At 36.1% G+C, this 22,421-nt stretch overlaps 1 protein-coding gene and 1 pseudogene across 6 annotated transcripts in view; one reads left to right on the top strand and one right to left on the bottom strand.

Moving 5' to 3' along the window:
• The window catches only part of TCF12 (transcription factor 12), a 385,612-nt gene that overhangs the window by 326,269 nt on the left and 36,922 nt on the right, over positions 1-22,421 (bottom strand). The window lies entirely within an intron of this gene.
• Positions 9,153-9,716, top strand: LOC123944733 (annotated as a pseudogene).

Genomic DNA, 22,421 nt, shown 5'->3' with positions numbered 1-22,421 from the left:
CCTGCTCAGCAGACAGCCTGCTTCTCTCTCTCTCTCTCTGCCTGCTGATCTGCCTACTTGTGCTCTCTCTCTCTCTCTCTCTCTCTCAAATAAATATATAAAATCTTTAAAAAAAAAATACTAGCTGGGCTTAAAAAAAGCACAGAAGATACTAGAGATATTTCTCCCTTTCTGGAGAAAAAAACTAAAATTTAACCAAGTTGAAATTTAAAAAGCTGTTAATGAAGTGCAATAAAAAAATGGAGGCTCTTACTGCTAGGATAAATGATGCAGAAGAGAGAATTAGTGATTCAGAAGACCAAATGACAGAGAATAAAGAAGCTGAGGAAAAAAAGAGACAAACAACTACTGGACCACCAGGGGAAATTCCAGAGATAAGTGATACCATAAGATGAAACAATATTAGAATAATTGGGATCCCAGAAGAAGAAGTGGGGGGGCACAGGGCATATGGGGCAAATTATAGTGGAGAACTTCCCTAAACTGGGGAAGAAAACAAGTATCAAAATCCAGGAGGCACAGAGAACCCCCTCAAAATCAATAAAATTAGGTCAACACTCTGTCATCTAAGTAAAACTTACAAATCTCAGAGACAAAGAAAAAATCCTGAAAGCAGCTCAGGACAAGAGGTCTGTAACCTACAATGGTAGAAATATTAGATTGGCAGCAGGCCTAGCTACGGAGAACTGGCAGGCTAGAAAGGACTGACATGATATATTCAGAGCACTGAACGAAAAAAATATGTAGACAAGAATATTATCTCCAGCTAGGCTGTCATTGAAAATATAGGAGAGGGGCGCCTGGGTGGCTCAGTGGATTAAGCCGCTGCCTTCGGCTCAGGTCATGATCTCAGGGTCCTGGGATCGAGCCCCGCATCAGGCTCTCTGCTCCACAGGGAGCCTGCTTCCTCCTCTCTCTCTGCCTGCCTCTCTGCCTGCTTGTGATCTCTCTCTCCGTCAAATAAATAAATAAAATCTTTAAAAAAAAAAAGAAAAGAAAATATAGGAGAGATTAAAAAAGCTTCCAGGACAAACAAAAAGTAAAAGAATTTGCAAACACCAAACCAGCCCTACACGAAATATTGAAAGGGGTCCTCCAAGCAAAGAGAGAGCCTAAAAGTAACATAAACCAGAAGGGAACAGAGAATATACAGTAACAGTCACCTTACAAGCAATACAATGGCACTATATTTGCTATCTTTCAATAGTTACCCTGAATATAAATGGGTTAAATGCCCAATCAAAAGACACAGGGTATCAGAATGGATAAAAAAACAAGACCCATCAATATGCTGACCACAAGACAGCATTTTAGACCCAAAGACACTTCCAGATTTAAAATGAAGGGGAAAACAATTTACCTTGCTAATGGACATCAGAAGAAATCTGGGGTGGCAATCCTTATATCAGACAAATTAGATTTTAACCAAAGACTATAATAAGAGATGAGGAAGGACACTATATCATACTTAAAGAGTCTGTCCAACAAGAACATCTAACAATTTTAAATATCTATGCCCCTGACATGGGAGCAGCAAATTATATAAACCAATTAATAACAAAATCATAGAAACACATCGACAACAACAAAATAACAGGAGACTTTAACAACCCCCTCACTGAAATTGACAGATCATCTAAACAGAAGATCAAATATGAAATAAAGGCTTTAAATGACACACTGGACCAGATGGACATCACAGATATATTCGGAACATTCCATCCCAAAGCATGAGAATACACATTCTTCTCTAGTGCACATGGAACACTCTCCATAATACATTAATCCTGGGTCACAAGTCAGGTCTCAACCAGTACCAAAAGACTGAGATCATTCCCTGCATATTTTCAGACCACAATGCTTTGAAACTAGAACTCAACCACAAGAGAGAAGTTGGAAAGAACTCATATACATGGAGGCTAAAGAGCATCCTCCTAAAGAATAAATGGGTTGACCAGAAAATTAAAGAATTTTTAAAAATTCATGGAAACAAATGAAAATGAAAATCCAACTGTTCAAAATCTTTGGGATGCAGCAAAGGTGATCCAAAGAAGAAAGTATATAGCAATGCAAGCCTTTCTCAAGAAACAAGAAAGGTCTCAAATATACAACTTAACCCTATACCTAAAGGAGCTGGAGAAAGAACAGCAAAGAAAGCCTAAACGTAGCCGAAGAAGAGAAATAATAAAAATCAGAGCAGAAATCAATGAAATAGAAGCCAAAAGAGGAGTAGAACAGATCACCACAACTAGGAGCTCGTTCTCTGAAAGAATTAGTAAGATTGACAAACCCCTGGTCAGGCTTATCAAAAAGAAAAGAGAAAGGACCCAAATTAATAAAATCATGAATGAATGAGGAGAGATCACAACCAACATCAAAGAAATACAAACAATTATAAGAACACACTATGAGCACTGTATGCCAACAAATTAGGTATTTAGATAATTAGATAAATCTGGAAGAAAAGGATGCATTCCTAGAGACATACAAACTACCAAAACTGAACCAGGAAGAAACAGAAAACCTGAATAGACCCAAAACCAGTAAGGAAATTGAAGCAGTAATCAAAAATCTCCAAACAAACAAGAGCCCAGGGCCACATGGCTTCCCAGGGGAATTTTACCAAACATTTAAAAAATTAATGCCTATTCTCCTGAAACTGTTCCAAAAAATAGAAAGGGAAGGAAAACTTCCAAACTCATTTAAGAGGCCAGCATTATCTTCATCCCAAAACCAGGCAAAGACCCCACCAAAAGGAGAATTATCAATATTCCTGTTGAACATGGACACAAAAATTCTCACCAAAATACAAGCTAAGAGAATCCAACAGTACATTAAAAGAATCATTCACCACGACCAAGTGGGATTTATTCTTGGGCTCCAAGGTTGGTTCAACATCTGCAAATCAATCAATGTGATATAATACTTTAATAAAAGAAAGAACAAGAACCATATAAGACAACAGATGCAGAAAAAGCATTTGACAAAGTACAGTAGCCTTTCTTGATCAAAACTCTTCACAGTGTAGGGATAGAGAGTACATAGCTCAATATCATCAAAGCCATCTATGAAAAACCCACAGCAACTATAATTCTCAATGGGGAAAAACTGAGAGCTTTTCCCCTAAGGTCAGGAAAATGGCACGGATGTCCACTATCATCACTACTATTCAACATAGTACTGGAAGTCCTAGCCTCAGCAATCAGACAAGAAAAAGAAATAAAAGGCATCCTAATCAGCAAAGAAGAAGTCAAACTCTCACTCTTTGCAGATGATATACTTTATGTGGAAAACTCAAAAGACTCCACTCCAAAACTGCTACAACTCATACAGAAATTCAGTAAAGTATCAGGATATGAAATCAATGCACAGGAATCAGCTGCCTTTCTATACACCAACAAGACAGAAAAAAGAGAAATTAAGGAGTTGATCCCATTTACAATTACACCCCAAACCATAAGATACCTAAGAATAAATATAACCAAAGAGGCAAAGAATCTGTACTCAGAAAACTATATCATACTCATGAAAGAAATTGAGGAAGACACAAAGAAGGAAAAAGTTCCATGCTCGTGGATTAGAAGAAATATTGTGAAAATGTCTACGCTACCTAGAGCAATCTACACATTTAATGCAATCCCTATCAAAACACCATCAACTTTTTTCAAGGAAATGGAACAAATAATCCTAAAATTTATATGGAACCAAAAATGACCCTGAATAGCCAGAGGAATGTTGAAAAAGAAAACCAAAGCTGGCAGCATCACAATTCCAGACCTCAAGCTCTATTACAAGTTGTAATCGTCAAGTTAGTGTGGACAGTATGATACTGGCACCAAAACAGACCCACTGACCAAAGGAAAAGAATAGAGAGCCCAGAAATGGAGCCTCAATTCTACTGTCAACCAATCTGTCAAAGCACGAAAGAATGCCCGAAGGAAAAAAGAGTCTCTTCAACAAATGGTGTTGGGAAAATTGGACAGCCACATGCAGAAGCATGAAACTGGACCATTTCCTTACACCACACTCAAAAATAGACTCAATATGGATGAAAGTCCTCAATGTGAGACAGAAATCCATCAAAATCCTTGAGGAGAATACAGGCAGCAACCTCTTCAACCTCAGCCACAACAACTTCTCCCTAGAAACATCGCCAAAGGCAGAACTACTGGGACTTCATCAAGATCAAAAGCTTTTGCACAGCAAAGGAAACAGTCAACAAAATCAAAAGACAACTGACGGAATGGGAGAAGATATTTGCAAACAACATACCAGATAAAGGGCTAGCATCCAAAATCTATAAAGAATTTATCAAACTCAACATCCAAAGAACAAATAATGCAATCAAGAAATGGGCAGAAGACATGAACAGACATTTCTGCAAAGAAGACATCCAGATGGCCAACAGACACATGAAAAAGTGCTCCACATCACTCAGCATCAGGGAAATACAAATCAAAACCACAATGAGATACCACCTCACACCAGTCAGAACAAGTCAGGAAATGACAGATGCTGATGAGGATGCGAAGAAAGGGGATCCCTCCTACACTGTTGGTGGGAATGCAAGCTGGTGCAGCCACTCTGGAAAACACCATGGAGATTCCTCAAAAAGTTGAAAATAGAGCTAACCTACAATCCAACAATCGCGCTACTGGGAATTTACCCTAAAGATACAAATGTAGTGATCTGAAGGGGCACGTGCACCCGAAAGTTTATAGCAGCAATGTTCACAACAGCCAAACTACAGAAAAGCCTAGATGTCCATCAAGAGATGAATGGATAAAGAAGATGTGGACTATATATACAATGGAATACTATGCAGCCATCAAAAGAAATGAAATCTTGCCATTTGCAACGACATGGATGGAACTAGAAGGTATTATGCTAAGTGAAATAAGTCAGAGAGGGTCAATTATCATATGATCTCACTGATTTGAAGAATTTGAGAAATAAGAGAGAGGATCATAGGGGAAGGGAGGGAAAAATGAAACAATATAAAACCAGAGAGGGGGAAAAACCATAAGAGACTCACAATCTCAGGAAACAAACTGAGGGCTGCTGGAGGGGAGGGAGTGTGGGAGGGATGGGGTGACTGGACGATGGACACTGTGGAGAGTATGTGCTATGGTGAGTGCTGTCAATTGTATAAGACTGATGAATCACAGATCTGTACCCCTGAAACAAATAATACATTACATGTTAATAACATTCTAAAAGAAAATTACACAAAAGGCAAATGCTAATGTAGCTTTGTGAGTACTGCCAAAGTCCTTTCTCTCTTTTTTCCTCCTCTTTTGTTATACCAGTTTACATTCTCACCAGCGATGCACGAGAATGGGTCACAGACATTTTAGTGATGGGGAAAAAGCTTTCTGTTAGTCACTACACACAGATAACTCATTTCTTTTATAACAACTTCATATAATTTACATACCACACAATTCACATATTTAATGTGCATAATTCAGTAGTTAATATATTCATAGTTGTGCAACCATCAAATAACCACTATCAAATTTTAAAACATTTTCATCACACAGCACCTCTGAGAAATCCATTATCTGTTCACAGTCCCTACCCTTTTCTCCCCTCTAATCTATTGCTCATTACCTGTCCTGCCCCAGACCTTGGTAACCACTCATCTACTTTCTATCTTTACAGATTTGCCTATTCTGGACATTTCGTATAATGGAATCATATAATAATGTGAACTTTTGTGACTGCTTTCTTTCAATTAGCATGTTTTCAAAGTTCATCTATGTTGTACCATGTATCAGTACTCTATTTTTATTTTTTTTAGTCACCAAATAATACTCCATTTTATGGATATACAACACTGATATGTTGATCACAAGACAGACCTCTGGCTTATTTTTTGGCTATTATAAATAATGCTGCTATAAACACTCGTGTACAAGTTTTTGAGTGGACATGTTCTCAACTCTTATGGGCATATACTGAGGAGTGAAATTGCTAAGTCATATGGTAACTCTGATTAACCTTTTGAGGACCAGCCATGCTGTTTTCCAAAGCAGTTTACACCACTTTACATTGCCACCAACAACATAATTCATCTCCTAACTTGATTTTTATTATTACAAATTGTCACATCACCTTCTATCCCAGCTCTAGTAACAAACACAAACAAAATAACTCTGAATATGATGATATATAATCAGGGCCCTGTTGAGTTCAGATTAGTTAACTTTCCTTGTGGCATCACTGATCTAAATATTAATCAGCAATGCATACACACAGGAGTGCAGGATAAAATGGTTGTGAATTAATGTGTAAAATTTGTATTTACATAGCACATAACAGTTTTTATTCAAAGTACACATGTGTTTTGATATATTCCACAGATTAAATGTCCACAAAACATTTCTCTTCACACATACATATAATGCATACCTTATGCAAACCACAGTTAAGGAGGATAATTTTACTTAATTAGTAAACTAATTTTGGTCTTTCCAATCACCTGACCTTTGCTCTCACAGGCCTGATGAATCCAATAACCCTGAAAGAGAGAATATGACTTGCTACAACCAAAGGAATATAATAAGACAAAGTTACTGAATATTCAGTTTCCTGTAATCAAAACCAGGATTAACATGTTGTAGTCCAGCTGTCTTGGGAAAGGATTGTTTATATTCCTCTTAAAAGCCAATCTTGGTAGGAAAGACCATAAAGGTTGAAGGTAGGCCCAAAATGGGAAGAAAGGGGTGGGAATTCCCACCTCTTTCTGATCTCAGGGATGTATGGGGAGCAGAAGGGACCAAGCGAAGGGGTCAGATGTGTGTCCTAAAGTGCCTCAGATAATAATAAACACTTCTCTTACCTTGCCCTATGCCTCTGGAAGGAAGTCACTTCTTGAGCTGTCCTGCACCAAACTGGGGTATAATCATATCAAAATACTAGTATGGGGGCACCTGGGTGGCTCAGTGGGTTAAAGCCTCTGCCTTTCACTCAGGTCATGATCCCAGAGTCCTGGGATCGAGCCCCACATCGGGCTCTCTGCTTGGCGGGGAGCCTGCTTCCACCTCTCTCTCTCTCTGCCTGCCTCTCTCCCTACTTGTGATCCCTATCTGTCAAATAAATAAATAAAATCTTTAATAAAAAAAAAATACTAGTATGCACTGCTATCAACAAAGTATAAAAACACCTCTTTCCTCACAGCTAATAGACTATTTGGTTGTACTTTAAAATTTCTACCAATCTCAGGTGAAAACTCTCATCTTGGTGTAAATTTTAACTTGGACTTCTCTTATTATAGGTGGAAGTGAGTATCTTTTCAAATAAGGAAAAATTTTATACCTTTTGTGAAAACTGTCCATTTCTTTTGCTTATAGCATCTCTTTCAATTTGGTCTTTTCTCTTTACCCTCTATTTTTAAAGGTTTGTCACAGAGGAGGCATATTAGTCCTTTACCTATGATAGATAATGCAAATACTTTCTTATAGTTTTGTATCTACTGACTTTATTATTAGTGGGTGTCTTTGCTTTTGCTATACAAAAGTCTTACTTTATATTTTTATAGAGTCAAATTTATCAGCCTTTCCTGTTGTTGCATCTAGATTTTGAGTCACAGAGAAAACCTTTCTTTATACCCCAATTACAGAAGAATTCATCCACCTCTTCTGTTCATATTTGTAGTTTCATTATTTACATTGAGATCTCTGATCCATTTGCAGTTTATTTTTCTATATGATATGAGGTATGAATTTAATTTTATCTTTTTTCCAAATGGTTAACCATTTCTTAAAAAGCTCATTTTACCTCATTGTTCTGAGGTCCCTGATTTATCATGTGCCAAATTTCCATATGTTCTTGTGTCTCTATCTCATTTTTCCTATTCTATAACCCTGTTTTGTCTGCATTATATTAAACAAAAATCTAACTTACAAATGAGACAGACCAGTTGTAGTTTAAGATTCCTCCCATTGTACATCTAACTCTTAAAAAGAAACTTAACACCACATCTATACTCAGTCACCATGAAGTGGCCATGCTAACACCAACTGGTCTAATCACATAAAATCACATAAAAACAATGATTACTTACACTAGTTGTGTAAGCAAGCTAAAGCATGTTAGGATGTGCTGATTTACAAATATTATCTTAAAAGTTATGTCCATCAATTAATAACCATGGAGAAGGACAGTGACTTTGCATGAAGGGCAAAATTACTTAATTAAATACATTTCAACTGTTTTCTTTAAATAGAAACATTTTATAGCTCCTCCACATCTTTCAATACAAATTTATCATAATATTCACATATTTATTATTAGATTTAATAAAAGTCACATAGAGAGAAAGTAATGCTGTAACAGTATTTACACTTCTATATTTCTAAAAAATGAATCATATTGATTATTTTAATGCCCTTTACTTTCTCACTTGCTACCATGAGCTGCCGCTGTTCTTAGCCAAACCTATTTGGCTCCACCTGTGCATTTGATCTACCCTCCTCTCAGCTCAAGCAATTCTTCCTCTCCCTCCAGTAACATCAGTTCCTTTTTTTCTCTACTAACTCACTTCCATGATCCTATAAACATGCTATATTAACTCTCAAAAGAGATTAAAAAAGATTAAAAACTACTTCTGACCCACTTACCTCTCCCCATCATCACATAACTACACAACAGCGCATTTTCTATCTTTCCCACAAGGGCAAGATTCTGGGATAAAGAGCCTGTATTTGCTGTCTATTTCTTTCCTTCCACTCTACCAAACTTCTTCCCACTAGTTTCTTGTTCCTTCCAGGCTACCACTACTGCTCCTTTCGAAGTCACCAATGACCTCCACATAATTAAATCAAGTGGTCAGTTCCTCATCTTCATCTTAATTGTCCTATCAGCACCACTTAATACCCTTATTAGTAGCCCCTCTTCCTTAAAACACTCTCTTCATATGCCTTCCATGATACCATACTTGCCTTGTTTTCCTACTGTATTTCTGGACAGGCCTTCTTAAGTCTGTCCTGCTCATCACCTCAACCTGTAAATGCTGAAGCGCATATACAGTCTTTTCATCTCTTTTTCATGTATATTCACTCCAATCCCATCACTTTAAATTTCACATTTTCAGATGATCCCAAGAGTATAACCTCCAGCTCACTCCTCTAGAACATCCCAGACCAGAATATTGAATTACTACTAATACCACCAATTGAATGTCTAATAGGTATTTAGCATGTCTAAAAGTGGATTCCCAATCCTTTTTCTAAAAAAATGAACAGGGCAACTCACAGAACAAGCTGAACATGAATGTCAGAGAACTTAGATCTCAGTTAAAGGACAGTATTCCAATTACTCAACTTTCAACCAGTGGACCTTTTGAAAGCCATGATCATCTTCGAAAGGTCTTCCTTGTATGAAAACGAATTTTCACCCAGGCATCTTCTTGAATTATCAGAAAAAAATTTCCAGCTCACCCAAGATAAAATGAATTTTTCCACACTGAGAACACCCATGGTCTATTTGCTCCATTAAAATTACAAATGAAGTTCAAGGTTGTGTAGCAGGTTTAGCTTCTTTTTCTTCCAAGATCAAACCTTGGATATTCATTGGATATTCTGAAGAGTAATGATGGGACTACTGGATTTGAAGATATTCTTCACCTGTCACAAAATAAACTAATGGGGGAACCATACTTGATGGTGAAATATAAGCTCAGTTTACTGTATAATCTGTTGTGCTATTCTTGAAAATAGAAGGGTTATATCTTGTCTCTAGTCATCTTTTCACTAAAATTTAATGTACACAACATTAAAAGTACAGACACATGAGAATTTCTGCCTACACAGTATCTGTGGCCATTTGAAATTATTTGGGTCTTTGCTTAATGACCATGTGAAAATTGAAAGCACTAAAGGGAGATGATTTTAAAACATCCAATTATATAAAACAACAGCCTTCTATGTCTTTAAAAAATTGTTGTTAGTGAGTATTTCAAAACTGTCTACAGGTTCCAATTAAACCTATTATCTGGATATTCCATAAATTTAATTTTGAATAACCACTACCAGCATTTGAGTCTCCGACTTTCATAGTAGCATATTTCAGAATAAACATCTATAACTGATTTCAGTGGCAACACTTAAAATTAAGGACAAAATAAGAGATGTATATTTTACACCTTGTTTCAGTAGAGCCCATTAATATTCATAAGAATAATACTGGGCTTTATTGATGCTATTTTAGAACTGTAGCTATTATTTGACTCCTTCAGGTTGAAAAGTATAAGTTTAAAGGTTTTGATTTTGGTCTTTTTTTTTTTCTTTTTTTGGTCTTGTCTTTAAAGTAAAAAATTAAAACAACCAGCATATGTTGATTTAAAAAAAAAAAAAAAGGACCAGGGCACTTGGGTGGCTCAGTGGGTTAAAGCCTCTGCCTTCAGCTCAGGTCACCATTCCAGGATCCTGGGATGGAGCCCAGCATTGGGCTCTCTGCTCAGCGAGGAGCCTGTTTCCCCCTCTCTCTCTGCCTACCTCTCTCGGCCTACTTGTCATCTCTGTCAAATAAATAAACTCAAAAAAAAAAAAAAAAAAGAATCTACTCCTTTAGTCTTCTCCATTCTCAACTAGAGTAACTATTCTTTCTGTTTTATCAGTTCTACCTTCAGTGTATATTTCAAATTTAACCAATGTTCTTAGCCTCCTAAAGGTCTCTTTCTTCTATCCTCTTCTCTACACTACAACCAGGGTAATCCTCTTAAAACATTAAATGAGATGTCATTCCCTCCAATAGCTTCCCATTTCAGTCAGAGTGAAAGTCAAAGCCACGCTGCTGCACTTGCAAATGGCTCCTATTTGTTTCAAATTGAGTGAAAAGTAATCTGACTTCTTCTGGTTCGTGTTCTAAAAATAATATTATGAATAGATCCAAAAGAAAATACTGGAAGCCAGCTTTTTCAACTATTTCTAATTAAACACAAGCCAAAGAAATGGAATAAAAATTACTATTTTTTAAATTTACTTTAAATTTAAAATTTATTTTAAGCTTGTTCATTTATTTAAGTAAATAAAACTCATAATCCTGAGATCAAGAGTCACAAGTTCTACTGACTGACCGAGCCAGGTGCCCCAACAGGGATCAAAATTATATTCTCATTTAATAACCACTTAGAAGCTCAAAAAATTTATATTTTTTTAATCTAGCTACAAGAGAAACTCTTCCACTTCACTAGCGTAGTATGAAACAACACTCACTTTTTTTTTTTTTTAAAGCAATTCCACTGTGGTTACTGTGTTCAAGTTCCTCAGATTAGAAGAGCTCCAACAGATAGAAATAGAAGTATCTGCCCTTATACTTGATCTCCTTCTCTCACTGCAGGGAGACTGAGCTGAAAACCCTGCAGTAGTGCCCCTCCCCACACCATCCAGGTAATGACCATCCTCTCTCCCTTTATGAACTTTTTGAACCAGAACAAGTCCTAACCAGTTGGTTCCCTACTTCCCCCATGAACTTGGCCTACTCCCTAATACAGAAAACTCAGCAGAAAGCCAAGAGTGCCACAGTGAGGAAAGAGGCACATCTGGGCCTTGGCAGACACAGCTCTATCCTCCTCACTCAGTGTCCTCACTCAGTGAACTAGACAGACTGACAAACACAGAAGAATGAATGGAAGCCAGAGTTTTTAAAAGGTTCATATAGTAGCCACGAGTTTCAGGAGCTGTACAGAACCCATCATTTTAGTAAACTATGTTTCATCCAATACCAAAGAATATCCTTGACAAGTATTTCTTAACTGAGCCATTCAATCTCTGCTCTCAATAACCAAAAGGGATGATTTAAATATTCTTTATTTTCTTTTACATTTACAAAAAGGCTTCTTCACACCAGAAAAGACTAGAAGGTATTCAAAAGAATGTTCCTTGGTCAGGGCATATTAGAGTTTAATGAAGTAATCACTACCAATAATTATAAATCCAAATCAACTTAATCCATTTTATGCCAAAAACATTTCTGTTATTTACTAAGTACTTGATATACCTTTAATTCACAATTGGTTGAGTTCATATTCAAATACATTTAATATATATAAATCATTTACTTTGTTATATTTTTTCAAATTTTGCTACTATATGAAAGAAAAAAATATTTAATAAATTGCTTTTAATACCAAACTCACTTCAAGAAGAAATCACAACAGTCTATACATCTCGTAGCCACATACCAAGTGACTGCAATCAACAATAACGAGAAGCAAACAGAGAAATAAGCTAGGGGAAAAAAAAAAAAAAGCTTAAATAAAGCTGATGCACTCTTCCCCACAAGAGAGGTGAAATCATTCCCTGGCTTATTTTCATATACCAAAAGAGTCTCTTGATTTTAACAAGAGACTTTACAACTTACCTACATCATTAATCCTAGTCAGTTTTTAGCAGGTTAGATTATAGAACCAAATAGACTATACAGCATAATAACAGCCAAAAACTGCTCAGTCCTGCTAAAAACGGACAAGGTAAGAAATTACTATAGGTAATAAGGAAATAAAAAATAAAAATGCCACATATATACATGCACAGAAATCAGAAAAAGAGTCCCATAGAACCAAACAACCCTACCAACCTTCATCATAATAAATATCCCTGTATTAGAGCAAAGTACAACAAATATTCATCACTATAACCCTGACAAAGCTAAATATCCAGTAAGCTTTAAGAAAACAAAACTCATAATACAGTTTATAAAGATTTTATTCAAAAATGACTAAAACAAAGTGTTGCTTCTTCAAGAAAATTCAACTGGAATATAACTTATACTATCAGAAACAGTGACAAATGAATGATATGTAAGTCCTCAACTGTCAAATCACTTTCCCTATCAGCTAATTGCAAGAGTTTCTTTACTTGTATTAAGGGAAAAATAACTATCCTGTGAATGGGGAATATCCCTAAAGTTTTATCTGACCCAAAAGATCCAAGAACCCCCTAAGGCCCTGGGCATTTCCCCTAAACCTGCTCAGTAAATAAAGGCAAAAAGCCTCATGTGAATTTTGAATTTAATTATGTACTTTAGATACTTCTTAAATGAATAGACTTTTAAAAACAAAGAATGAAGTTTAACATTTCTTGGTATAAAATCAATGCAAATATCCAATGGATTCTTTTTCAGGTGGATAATAAAATAATCTTAAAAACCTGATTCAGCAGCTAGATTAGCTCTTTCTCTTCATTTTTAGATTAGAAGGAGAAAATTTTTTTCAAGTTTCTTTAATACCAAAATTTTTCCCTTTTCAACCAGGCTAAAAAGCCAGAACTGTATTTTAAATTGGCAGATAGTAGTGCTTAAAACAGGGTTATCATTTCAATAGCTCCTAATAAATCAAAATGGCAAGACTTCTACCTGGTCCCTTAAAGGGCTTTCCTTAAAAGTTTTACCAGCTTCTTTTAAAAAAAAAAAAAAAGACACTAGGTCTAGCACACAACACAAAAACACATAAAAAAGAAGATGCAAGAACAGCCACAAGAGCAAAACCATGATGAAGATGGAGATTCAGGGTGCAGAACAGAGAGAGAAAGTTGGTTAGGCAAAATAAGGATCCTGAGAACAATAGGCAAATCATGGAGTTTGAAGATTTACTTGTGTTTTTTACTAGTTTTTAAACAAGACCAAACTCTGAACTGAGTAATTTTTAAAGATTTTTTTAAAGATTTTATTTATTTGACAGAGAGAGAGATCACAAGTAGGCAGAGCAGCAGGCAGAGAGAGAGGGGGAAGCAGGCTCCCTGCTGAGCAGAGAGCCTGAGGTGGGGCTCCATCCCAGGACCCTCAGATCATGACCTGAGCTGAAGGCAGAGGCTTAACCCACTGAGTCACCCCGGTGCCCCAATTTTTAATGATTTTTATCTATTCTGCTTTTAAAACCAAAATGCATTAATATTAGAATGCATTATACTACACTGATTTTTCCAAAAATTGAGACAATCTTTGGCCAGCCAAAGTATCACACAGCACATGCTTGGGAACTTATGTTCTTGAAACAGCATACATGTGAAAAGAAAACCTCATATAAATATTTGTTTGGAGCTAAGATTAGCTTTGGGGGGAAACTCAAAATATATCTGCTTTCAAGCTAAAGCTAAAAACTAAATGCTTATTTTCCTTGTGCTGGCCTACAGTTGCATGCTTACTGCTGACTGGATCCTTTCCTATCAACACAACCAGCACTTCAAAGACCTGACTGTTCTGCCAAGATTTCTGCCTTGAAAGAGCCTTTGTTGCTATGGCAATCTCATGTTCTCAAGGAACCAAGTTAGCAGCACCCTATGATACATACATGAACAAGTCTCAAACTTGGCCTGTTTCCTCCTCCAGGCACAGGGAATATCCTGTGTCACAATCATAACAATTTTTGCTTGGTGTAATACAAGTTATCAACAATATCTGCCAATTCATGGAGAACCAGAGTTAGTTCAAAATAAATAGCTGCATCTAAAGAAGAGGAGAGAAAATTGTGGGTGGGAATCTCCATTATAAAGCAGATGTACTAAAGTATGAAAGCCAATTAAATAAAACCCTGAGTCCAACTGAAATTTGATATTTCTCCCTTTTCATATATCTCAAAACACTTTCCTGAAAAAAAGAAAAAACCTGAAAACAAAAATACAGCTGTGATCCCTTGGTTAAGAATGTCCCCAACCCTGACTGAAGATTTAGCATCTTATTTAAACAAACAAAGCTAAATACTGCCTAGAATCAAAACTTTCCTTATGAAGAAAGAGTAGAGGCTCTGAAAGTTAGAGGTTACAAAGTATACTCTGTCAAAATTTCATAAAGAACATATTTGCTAATAAACGGCACATGTGAAAAATCACAGCCAGGTTCAAGTGTATGTTTCTAGATGTAAAATACTTCTGACCTAAAGAAATTATTTTTTCATCTATACTCAACTTATACTCCCCCACATTCCCAAATCAAGTAAGCTGTGCTTTCTATGCTCAAGTAGCTCTCATATTAACAGTAAAATACCATAACAGGAAAATCTAAAAATCAAGCACTGAAAAAGCATGATGAAGGCAAGGACCTGCGAAGATTCTGAAAATAACCTCAATTTTAAGAACTATATGTGTTCCTAGAAAATGAAAGTCAAAGAGTATTCAAATGCTGAATTTACCTTTTGCATTTGATTTTCATTACAGTATCAAAAAATAATTCTATAGGGAGTGAAAAACAGTGGCACTGACATATTAATACAAATTAAATCTGCTTCAAAGAAACGTACTTCAAGGAAAGTTCCAAGATATTTTTTTCCAATATGCAGGCTATGAGCACTTAATTCTTCTATATAAACTTTTTCAAACAGACCAGACAGGCTCATGGAAAATTATTTGAATGCACACATATTAATGAATGCAGTCCATTTCCAGTTCATTAGGGGTTCTGAATTCCTGAAAATCAAGTTGTTCATAATATCATTCCAAATATTTGATGGAATTCCAGAGCTGAAAGAGAAGTAAAAAGATGTCTGAAAAGTTCCACATTTTCTATGAGAAAATAACCTGATAAATCAAGTAACAACAATCTCCTTTTTCTTTGCAAACTGAGGTATAGGCTGGTTACATCATTAACTGGAAGAACTGTCTCCTCTGTGATACTGTGTTTTGGGTTTTGTTTTTACAAAATTACATTGTAGTTTCTTCATGTTTCTGGACTCTTTCCTTCACATGGATAGAAATATCAATTGCCTCCAATGTCAATGAAATTACCCTCTTTCTTTAAAGGAAGATGTCTACGGTGAGTTAAAGGTCAGTGACCTGAAAGACTAATTTATCTAGAATAAAAACAGTTGTAACAGACCTTTTATTCAATACAGGAATCTGGAGTGGAGTTTAAGCCATAGTGTCAAGTACTTTGCAAAGCTGCATTAACAAAGACCAAACCCATCACACCTCAGATGTGCAAATCCAATCATTTTCACACCTTACAAAATAGTAAAGAGAAACTGGCAGCTAAAATCAACTAGGAGATCATGGCTTTCAAAGGTTTTTTCTGGGTGTTTTTTGTTGTTGTTGCTGTTGTATTTTTTTTTTTTTTTTACTACCATCCACTGTTAAAATACATTTTATATCACCACCTAGTGTATATAAATGTATATTTATATAACAAACTAAAATTTTATAAAAACAATCCTGTAAGTACATATGATGTATTCTCATAGCTTCTGTTCTACTGCATTGATCATGATGTGTGAGATCCACTGAACTGTTTTCTCAACTCACTAAAGGGTAATGGCCTGCAGTTTGAAAATGACGGAACGTATACCTTAACCATTACTAACACAAAGCCTCAAGAAGAACAATTTTCAGACATTCATTCCCCACATACTAATACTGCATGCATAGTACTATGTATTTGACTATACTGTGCTACCTATTATACTGTAAGATCTTGAGACTACTCATACAAATATAACTATAGAGTATTGTACTCTGGTTGTTTTTATTATAATAATGTTAGATACACAAGGGGGAAAAGACAGATGGGTTAACCCATTTATTCATTAAGTTTTTTCATACTATTTTTTCCTAACATGTCTACAAGAATACCAAAAAAGGTTTATATTTGTATTAGAATTAGTAGTATAGTACACATAGTCTCTCTTCTTAGATATATGGAATAATATTAACCATATCCAATACATCTTTCTTATCCCTGAAGCAGTAACAAAGAACAGGTACTTATTTACTGAACTAATGGTTTTATATCATCTTAAAGAATAGTTTAAATCCAAAGAATTAGGATAAGGCACAATAAAACAGTTTTGGGTTAGCTAAGAATTTTGGATACAACTACCAAAATACCTCAAATATAAAATCAAATCTCTGGAATCCTAAATTTTGTTCTATGTATTTGTAAGACCTTTGAAATTACTTAAAAATAGAATTTTATTTTAAAAATGACTCAAACCAAATTCCAAAACCCAGTTATTATTAATTAAATCCCTATTTTAAAAATCCACATGAGTAGCTAGTAAGTCTTAATTTAATAATTTCTTTTCTACAACAAGGGAATATTCTGACTCAAATTCTTTTGGGGATAAATCAGAATACAAATAAATTACATATTTAACAAATGCATTTTCTAGCTTTACAACTCAGAGATAGTGATTTCATCGATAAAAAATACTATATTTTATAGCATCTATTTACTGATTATTCAGATTAATTCTGTCATTTCAAAAAATTGAATGATGATTTCACTATTTCAAGACCAAAATGAAATGAAACAGACGGCCTGTGAATTTCATCTAATTCAGTATTTGCCTGCACCATCACCAAAACGTGACCTTTTTATAAGCAATTTTATGAAGTGATAAACAACATACATAACCATTTCAATAATGTAGATATATGAATCCTGAATGTAAATTTTTTTCTCAACAAATTATTTTTTCTCAAATTTTTCTCAAATTATTTTTTCTCAAAATAAGAAACTTAAAGAATGATTAAATTGTCTCCACTTCTTCAATTTACAATGGATTAGACTCCTGGAAGAAAACGGTCTCCTATGTGCAGAAGGTTTCTTCTCCTATAACAACTGGATTCTGGGATGCCTGGGTGGCTCTATCTGTTAAGTGCCTTCCACACATATCATGATCCTGGAATCCCAGGATCAGGATCAGAATCAGGGTCGGGCCCTTCCCCTTGCATCAGGCTCCCTGCTCAGCAGGGAGTCTGCCTCTCCCTCTCCCTCAGCCTCTCTCCCCACTCTTGTTCTCTCTCTTGCTGACTCTCTCTCTCAAATAAATAAATAAAATCTTAAAAAAAAACTGGATTCTTACTTCCATCTTTCATGAAGCCAGGTGATTAACATCTCACAGCTCTTTAAGAGTGCTCATCAAACTGTTAGAGACTTTGCTGTCTACATGAAACAGTTCTGACAGTCACTAGGGAAAGGAAAGAACTATTTTTCCACTGGACTGATTGATTGTAAAGCAGCTCAGTTGTGCCATCTTACCTGGTGAAATGACTAGAAATCGAGTTTAAGGTTTAGGATACAGGTTCACTCCACTTTTAGGGTATTGTAGTCTCTCTATGAAAACAATGGATACTCACAGTCTATTGGTTTGCAGCACAAATTAGTCTTTTACCCGCATATCACAAAGAAAATGCCAGGCTCATAGTAAGTGCTCAAATATTTCTTGAATGAACAAGTATCTAAACAGTTACCACATGCCAAGCACTGTCTTAGTCCTGGCAATACAAAGGATACAGAATATTATCAATCAGAATCCTATTTGCTATAAGAAACAGACAAAAATTCAAAATAAGACATGACCCAACAAGACAGAGTTTCCTCACTCTGCTACAGAAAGACAATATAGATTTTTTTTTTAAAGTACTGAAGCTGAAACCCATTCTCAGTTTCACAATCCACTAGAAAGGTAATATAAACTTGTTAACATTAAAAAGCTAGATTTCTCTTAATATTAAAAAGCTAGATACAGGGACACCTGGTTGGCTCAGTTGGTTAAGCACCCGCCTTTGGCTTAGGTCATGACACCAGGACCCTGGGACAGAGTCCCACTTTGGACTCCTTGCTTAGCGGGGAGTCTGCTTCTCCCTCTGCCTGCCACTCCCCCTGCTTGTGTGCACATGCTCACATTACCCTCTGGCTCCCTCTCTGACAAATAAATAAAATAAAATAAAAGCTAGAAACATAAACCTAGTTTAAACACAAACTCAATAATTTTTATGTTAAAAAAAGCTAGTTGCAGTTTTTTTCTTAATATTTTATTTATTTGACAGAGAGAGAGATCACAAGTAGGCAGAGAGGCAGGCAGAGAGAGGGGGAAAGCAGGCTTCCCCCTCGATCCCAGGACCCTGGGACCATGACCTGAGCTGAAGGCAGAGGCTTAATCCACTGAGCCACCCAGGTGCCCCCCAGTTGTAGTTTTTATGTGAGCTTTTAATGTAAGAGCACACTACATACAACAATACATGGCCTAATATGCTTAGAATGTGGCCAGTGCAACTGTGGAAATGAACTTTCTTTTTTAAAAATAATCTGAAGCCGAAGCATATAACGGGAAAAGACGGTTTCTTCAATAACTGGTGCTGGAAAATCTGGACAGCTACACTCAAAAGAATAAAACTGAAACACTTTCTTGTATCACACACAAAAATAAATTCAAAACAGATTAAAGACCTAAATTAAAATATGAAAACATAAAACACCTAAAAGAAAATATAGGCAATAACTCTTGAACATTGGCTTTAGGAATATTTTTCTGCATGTCTCCCTAGACAAGGGGAAAACAAAAGAAAACTAAACAACTGGGACTACACCACACTAAAAAAACTTTTGCAGAGCAGAAGAAACCAACAACAAAACAAAAGACCATCTACTGAATGTAAAGAGATATTAAAAAATGTATGCCTAATAGGTGGTTAATATCTAAAATATATAAAGAACTTATACAACACCAAAAAAATAAATAATCGAATGTAATAATGGGAAGAGGACCTAAACTTACATTTTGCCAAAGAAGACATGGCCAACAGATCAATGAAAACAGATCAAATGTCAATGCTTGACATCATTAATCAACAGGGAAATGCAAAACAAAACCACAATGGCATAACACCTCACACTAATCAGAATGACTGTATCAAAAAGACAAGAAACAACAACTGCTGACCAAGATGTGGAAAAAAGGAAACATTAGTGCACTATTAGTAGGTCTATAGTTTGGTGCACCCACTGTGGAAAACAGTGTGGGGATTCCTCAAAAAATTAAAAATAGAAGTACCATACAACCCAGTAACTCCACTTCTAGATATTCAAAGAAAACAAAAACACTAATTCAAAAAAATATATGCACCCCATATTCATTGCAGCATTATTTGCAACAGCCACACTATGGAAGCAACCTGTGTCCACTGACACGTGAATGGATAAAGATATGATACATGTACACAAGAGTATTACCCAGCCATAAAAAAGAATGAAATCTTGTCACTTGTAACAACATAGATAGGTGACCTAGAGAGAATTAGGCTAAGTAAAATAAATCAGAGAAAGGTAAATACCGTATGATTTCACTTTTATCTGAAATCTAAAAATATCTAAAAATTTTAAAAAATCTAAAAATAAAAGACAAAACAAATGAACAATTAAAAATCAGAAACAGACTCAGAAATACAGAGAATAAACTTCTGGTTACCAGAGAAAGGACAGGGGGATAGGCAAAATAGGTGAAAAGGGATCAACATGTACAAATTTCAGTTATAAAATAGGTGATGCAGATTAAAAATTACGCCATAAGGAATATAGTCAGTAATACTGTAATAAATTTGCACGATGACACAGTAACTATACTTGCTATGGTGAGCATTTAGTAATATATATAACTACTGAATCATTATGTTGTGCACCTGATATATATATTATATGTCGACTATACTTAAATTAAAAATTCTAAAACACTAATTTAAATATAAATAGGCAGAACTTCTGTTTCCAGTAAAGACAGATTTACATTCTCACCTGAAAAAAAAAAAGCATAATATGAAGAAAATAAATGTCAGTGCTTTTTCAAGACACTGAACAACTGGCAACAAAGAACATTAATCTCCAAGAGGCAAGATACAAATTATATAAGCCCTACAAATGACCAAACTTATTGACTTGAGGAAGTTTCCAGGCTTAGATACAGAGAAGTGGAATGAAGATGGAGAATGATGGATTCATAGAATTGAAAACATGGACATGGAACTCACAGTGAACAGGACAGAGAATCAAAGTGCAGCACTGAGAGCAAGCGAATTCCTACAGACAGTTCTCTTTGAGTACTAATCAACACATGCATGTGAGGAAACTACCTGAAGCTTTAGAGAAAATAACCCCCAAAATAAAAGGTAACAGTGCCAGGCACTCACACTGGGCCAGTAATAGTATTTGTTCCTAGCAGGGAGACTGGAAAACTTCATGAATCCTGGGGTACTGGTAGAACACACAAAAACATTCCTTAAGTAGTGAGGAATAATCAGCCCTAAACTAAGCACTGCTATAAATCTACCTAACAAATCTTACCAAGCAAGGCCAGAAAGGACCAAGCTGTTTCAAAGTAATTTAGCTACAAACTAAAACAAACTTCAACAACATTCTTAGTAATACAGAAATACATATACAATGCCACGGGAGGTAAAATTCATAATGTCTGGAAACATACAAAATTACCAGGCATACAAAGAAGCAAAAAAGTACAAACCATACAGAGGGGCAGAAAAAAATCAATCAATTAAATCTAACCACAACTGACACAGACCTAACAATGAACAGACCAGAATATTAAGTTAGTTCTTATAAACTATTCCATACATTGAAAATGATTAGAGACATGGAAGATATAAAAAAGTATAACTCAGTTTCTAGATATGTAAATACCAATATATGAGAAGGTTGGAAGATGGTGGTAGAGGAGGAGGACCCTACTGTCATCTGGTTCCCCAAATACAACTAGATAACTATCAAAATCATAAATACCCCAGAAGTTGACCTGAACACTAGGAGAACAAATTCTACAACAAAAGACAGAGAAGAGGCCACATCAAAGGAAGCAGGAAGTATGGAGACACATTTTGGAAGAGAAACTGTGATGGGGAGGGGCAACAATCACCAAGAAGGGCAAGAGACAAACTAGCACACAGGGGAGCATACAGGAAAAACCAATTCCCATAGCAGTTGGCTTGGAAAGCAAAGGGGGCCAAATTTTGTAAGTTCTTGAAACCAGCAGGGCTTAACATCTGGAGTTTTAAAGTTCAATGTGCTTGGCTCTGTGAGAGCCAGGAAAGCCTTGTGCCGCTCTTAGAGAGATAGCAGGCAAACAACATATGGAAATACAGCATGGAAACAGTGATCTGAAGAGTGCCTGTGGCACACAGTGGGGAGATTATTCGCTCACCTGAGAGCACATTCCAGACCAGAAAGACGGAGCTCACAAAAAGACCCCCCTCAAGAGATGAGCTCATGCCATTTCTGTCTCCTACCCCTTAGCATAAGCAAGAGGTGACCTGCAGACTCCAGCACAGGACCAATACGGTGTACCTAACTTGCATACATAAGGCCCTACCCTCCCTGTACATCCGTGGAAATGCCCTTCACAGTTACATTTGCCTAAGTCCCAGCACAACAGGCTCCCTCCCCACGAGCGGCCCAAAGCCCTGCTCACACCATGTCTCCCAACACAGGAGTTTTGGAGTTTTTGGTTTTGCTGATGGTGGCAACAGGTCTCATTTCACAAACAGACCAGAACACATGTAATTAGAACGTGCCATATTCAGGCCAGGGACCAAAAACTGCCTCAAAAGGCAAAGAGAGGTTCTGCAGATGACTGACTTGAACGGTAAAGCAGCCAGGACAAAACAGCAGAGCACACACAGCACACAATGGAGATACTCCAG

This window comes from Meles meles, chromosome 6 (genome assembly GCF_922984935.1).
Source record: "Meles meles chromosome 6, mMelMel3.1 paternal haplotype, whole genome shotgun sequence".
Taxonomy (NCBI): domain Eukaryota; kingdom Metazoa; phylum Chordata; class Mammalia; order Carnivora; family Mustelidae; genus Meles; species Meles meles.
The sequence above is the reverse complement of the archived record's forward strand: the minus strand, read 5'-3'. Positions and strand labels throughout refer to the sequence as shown.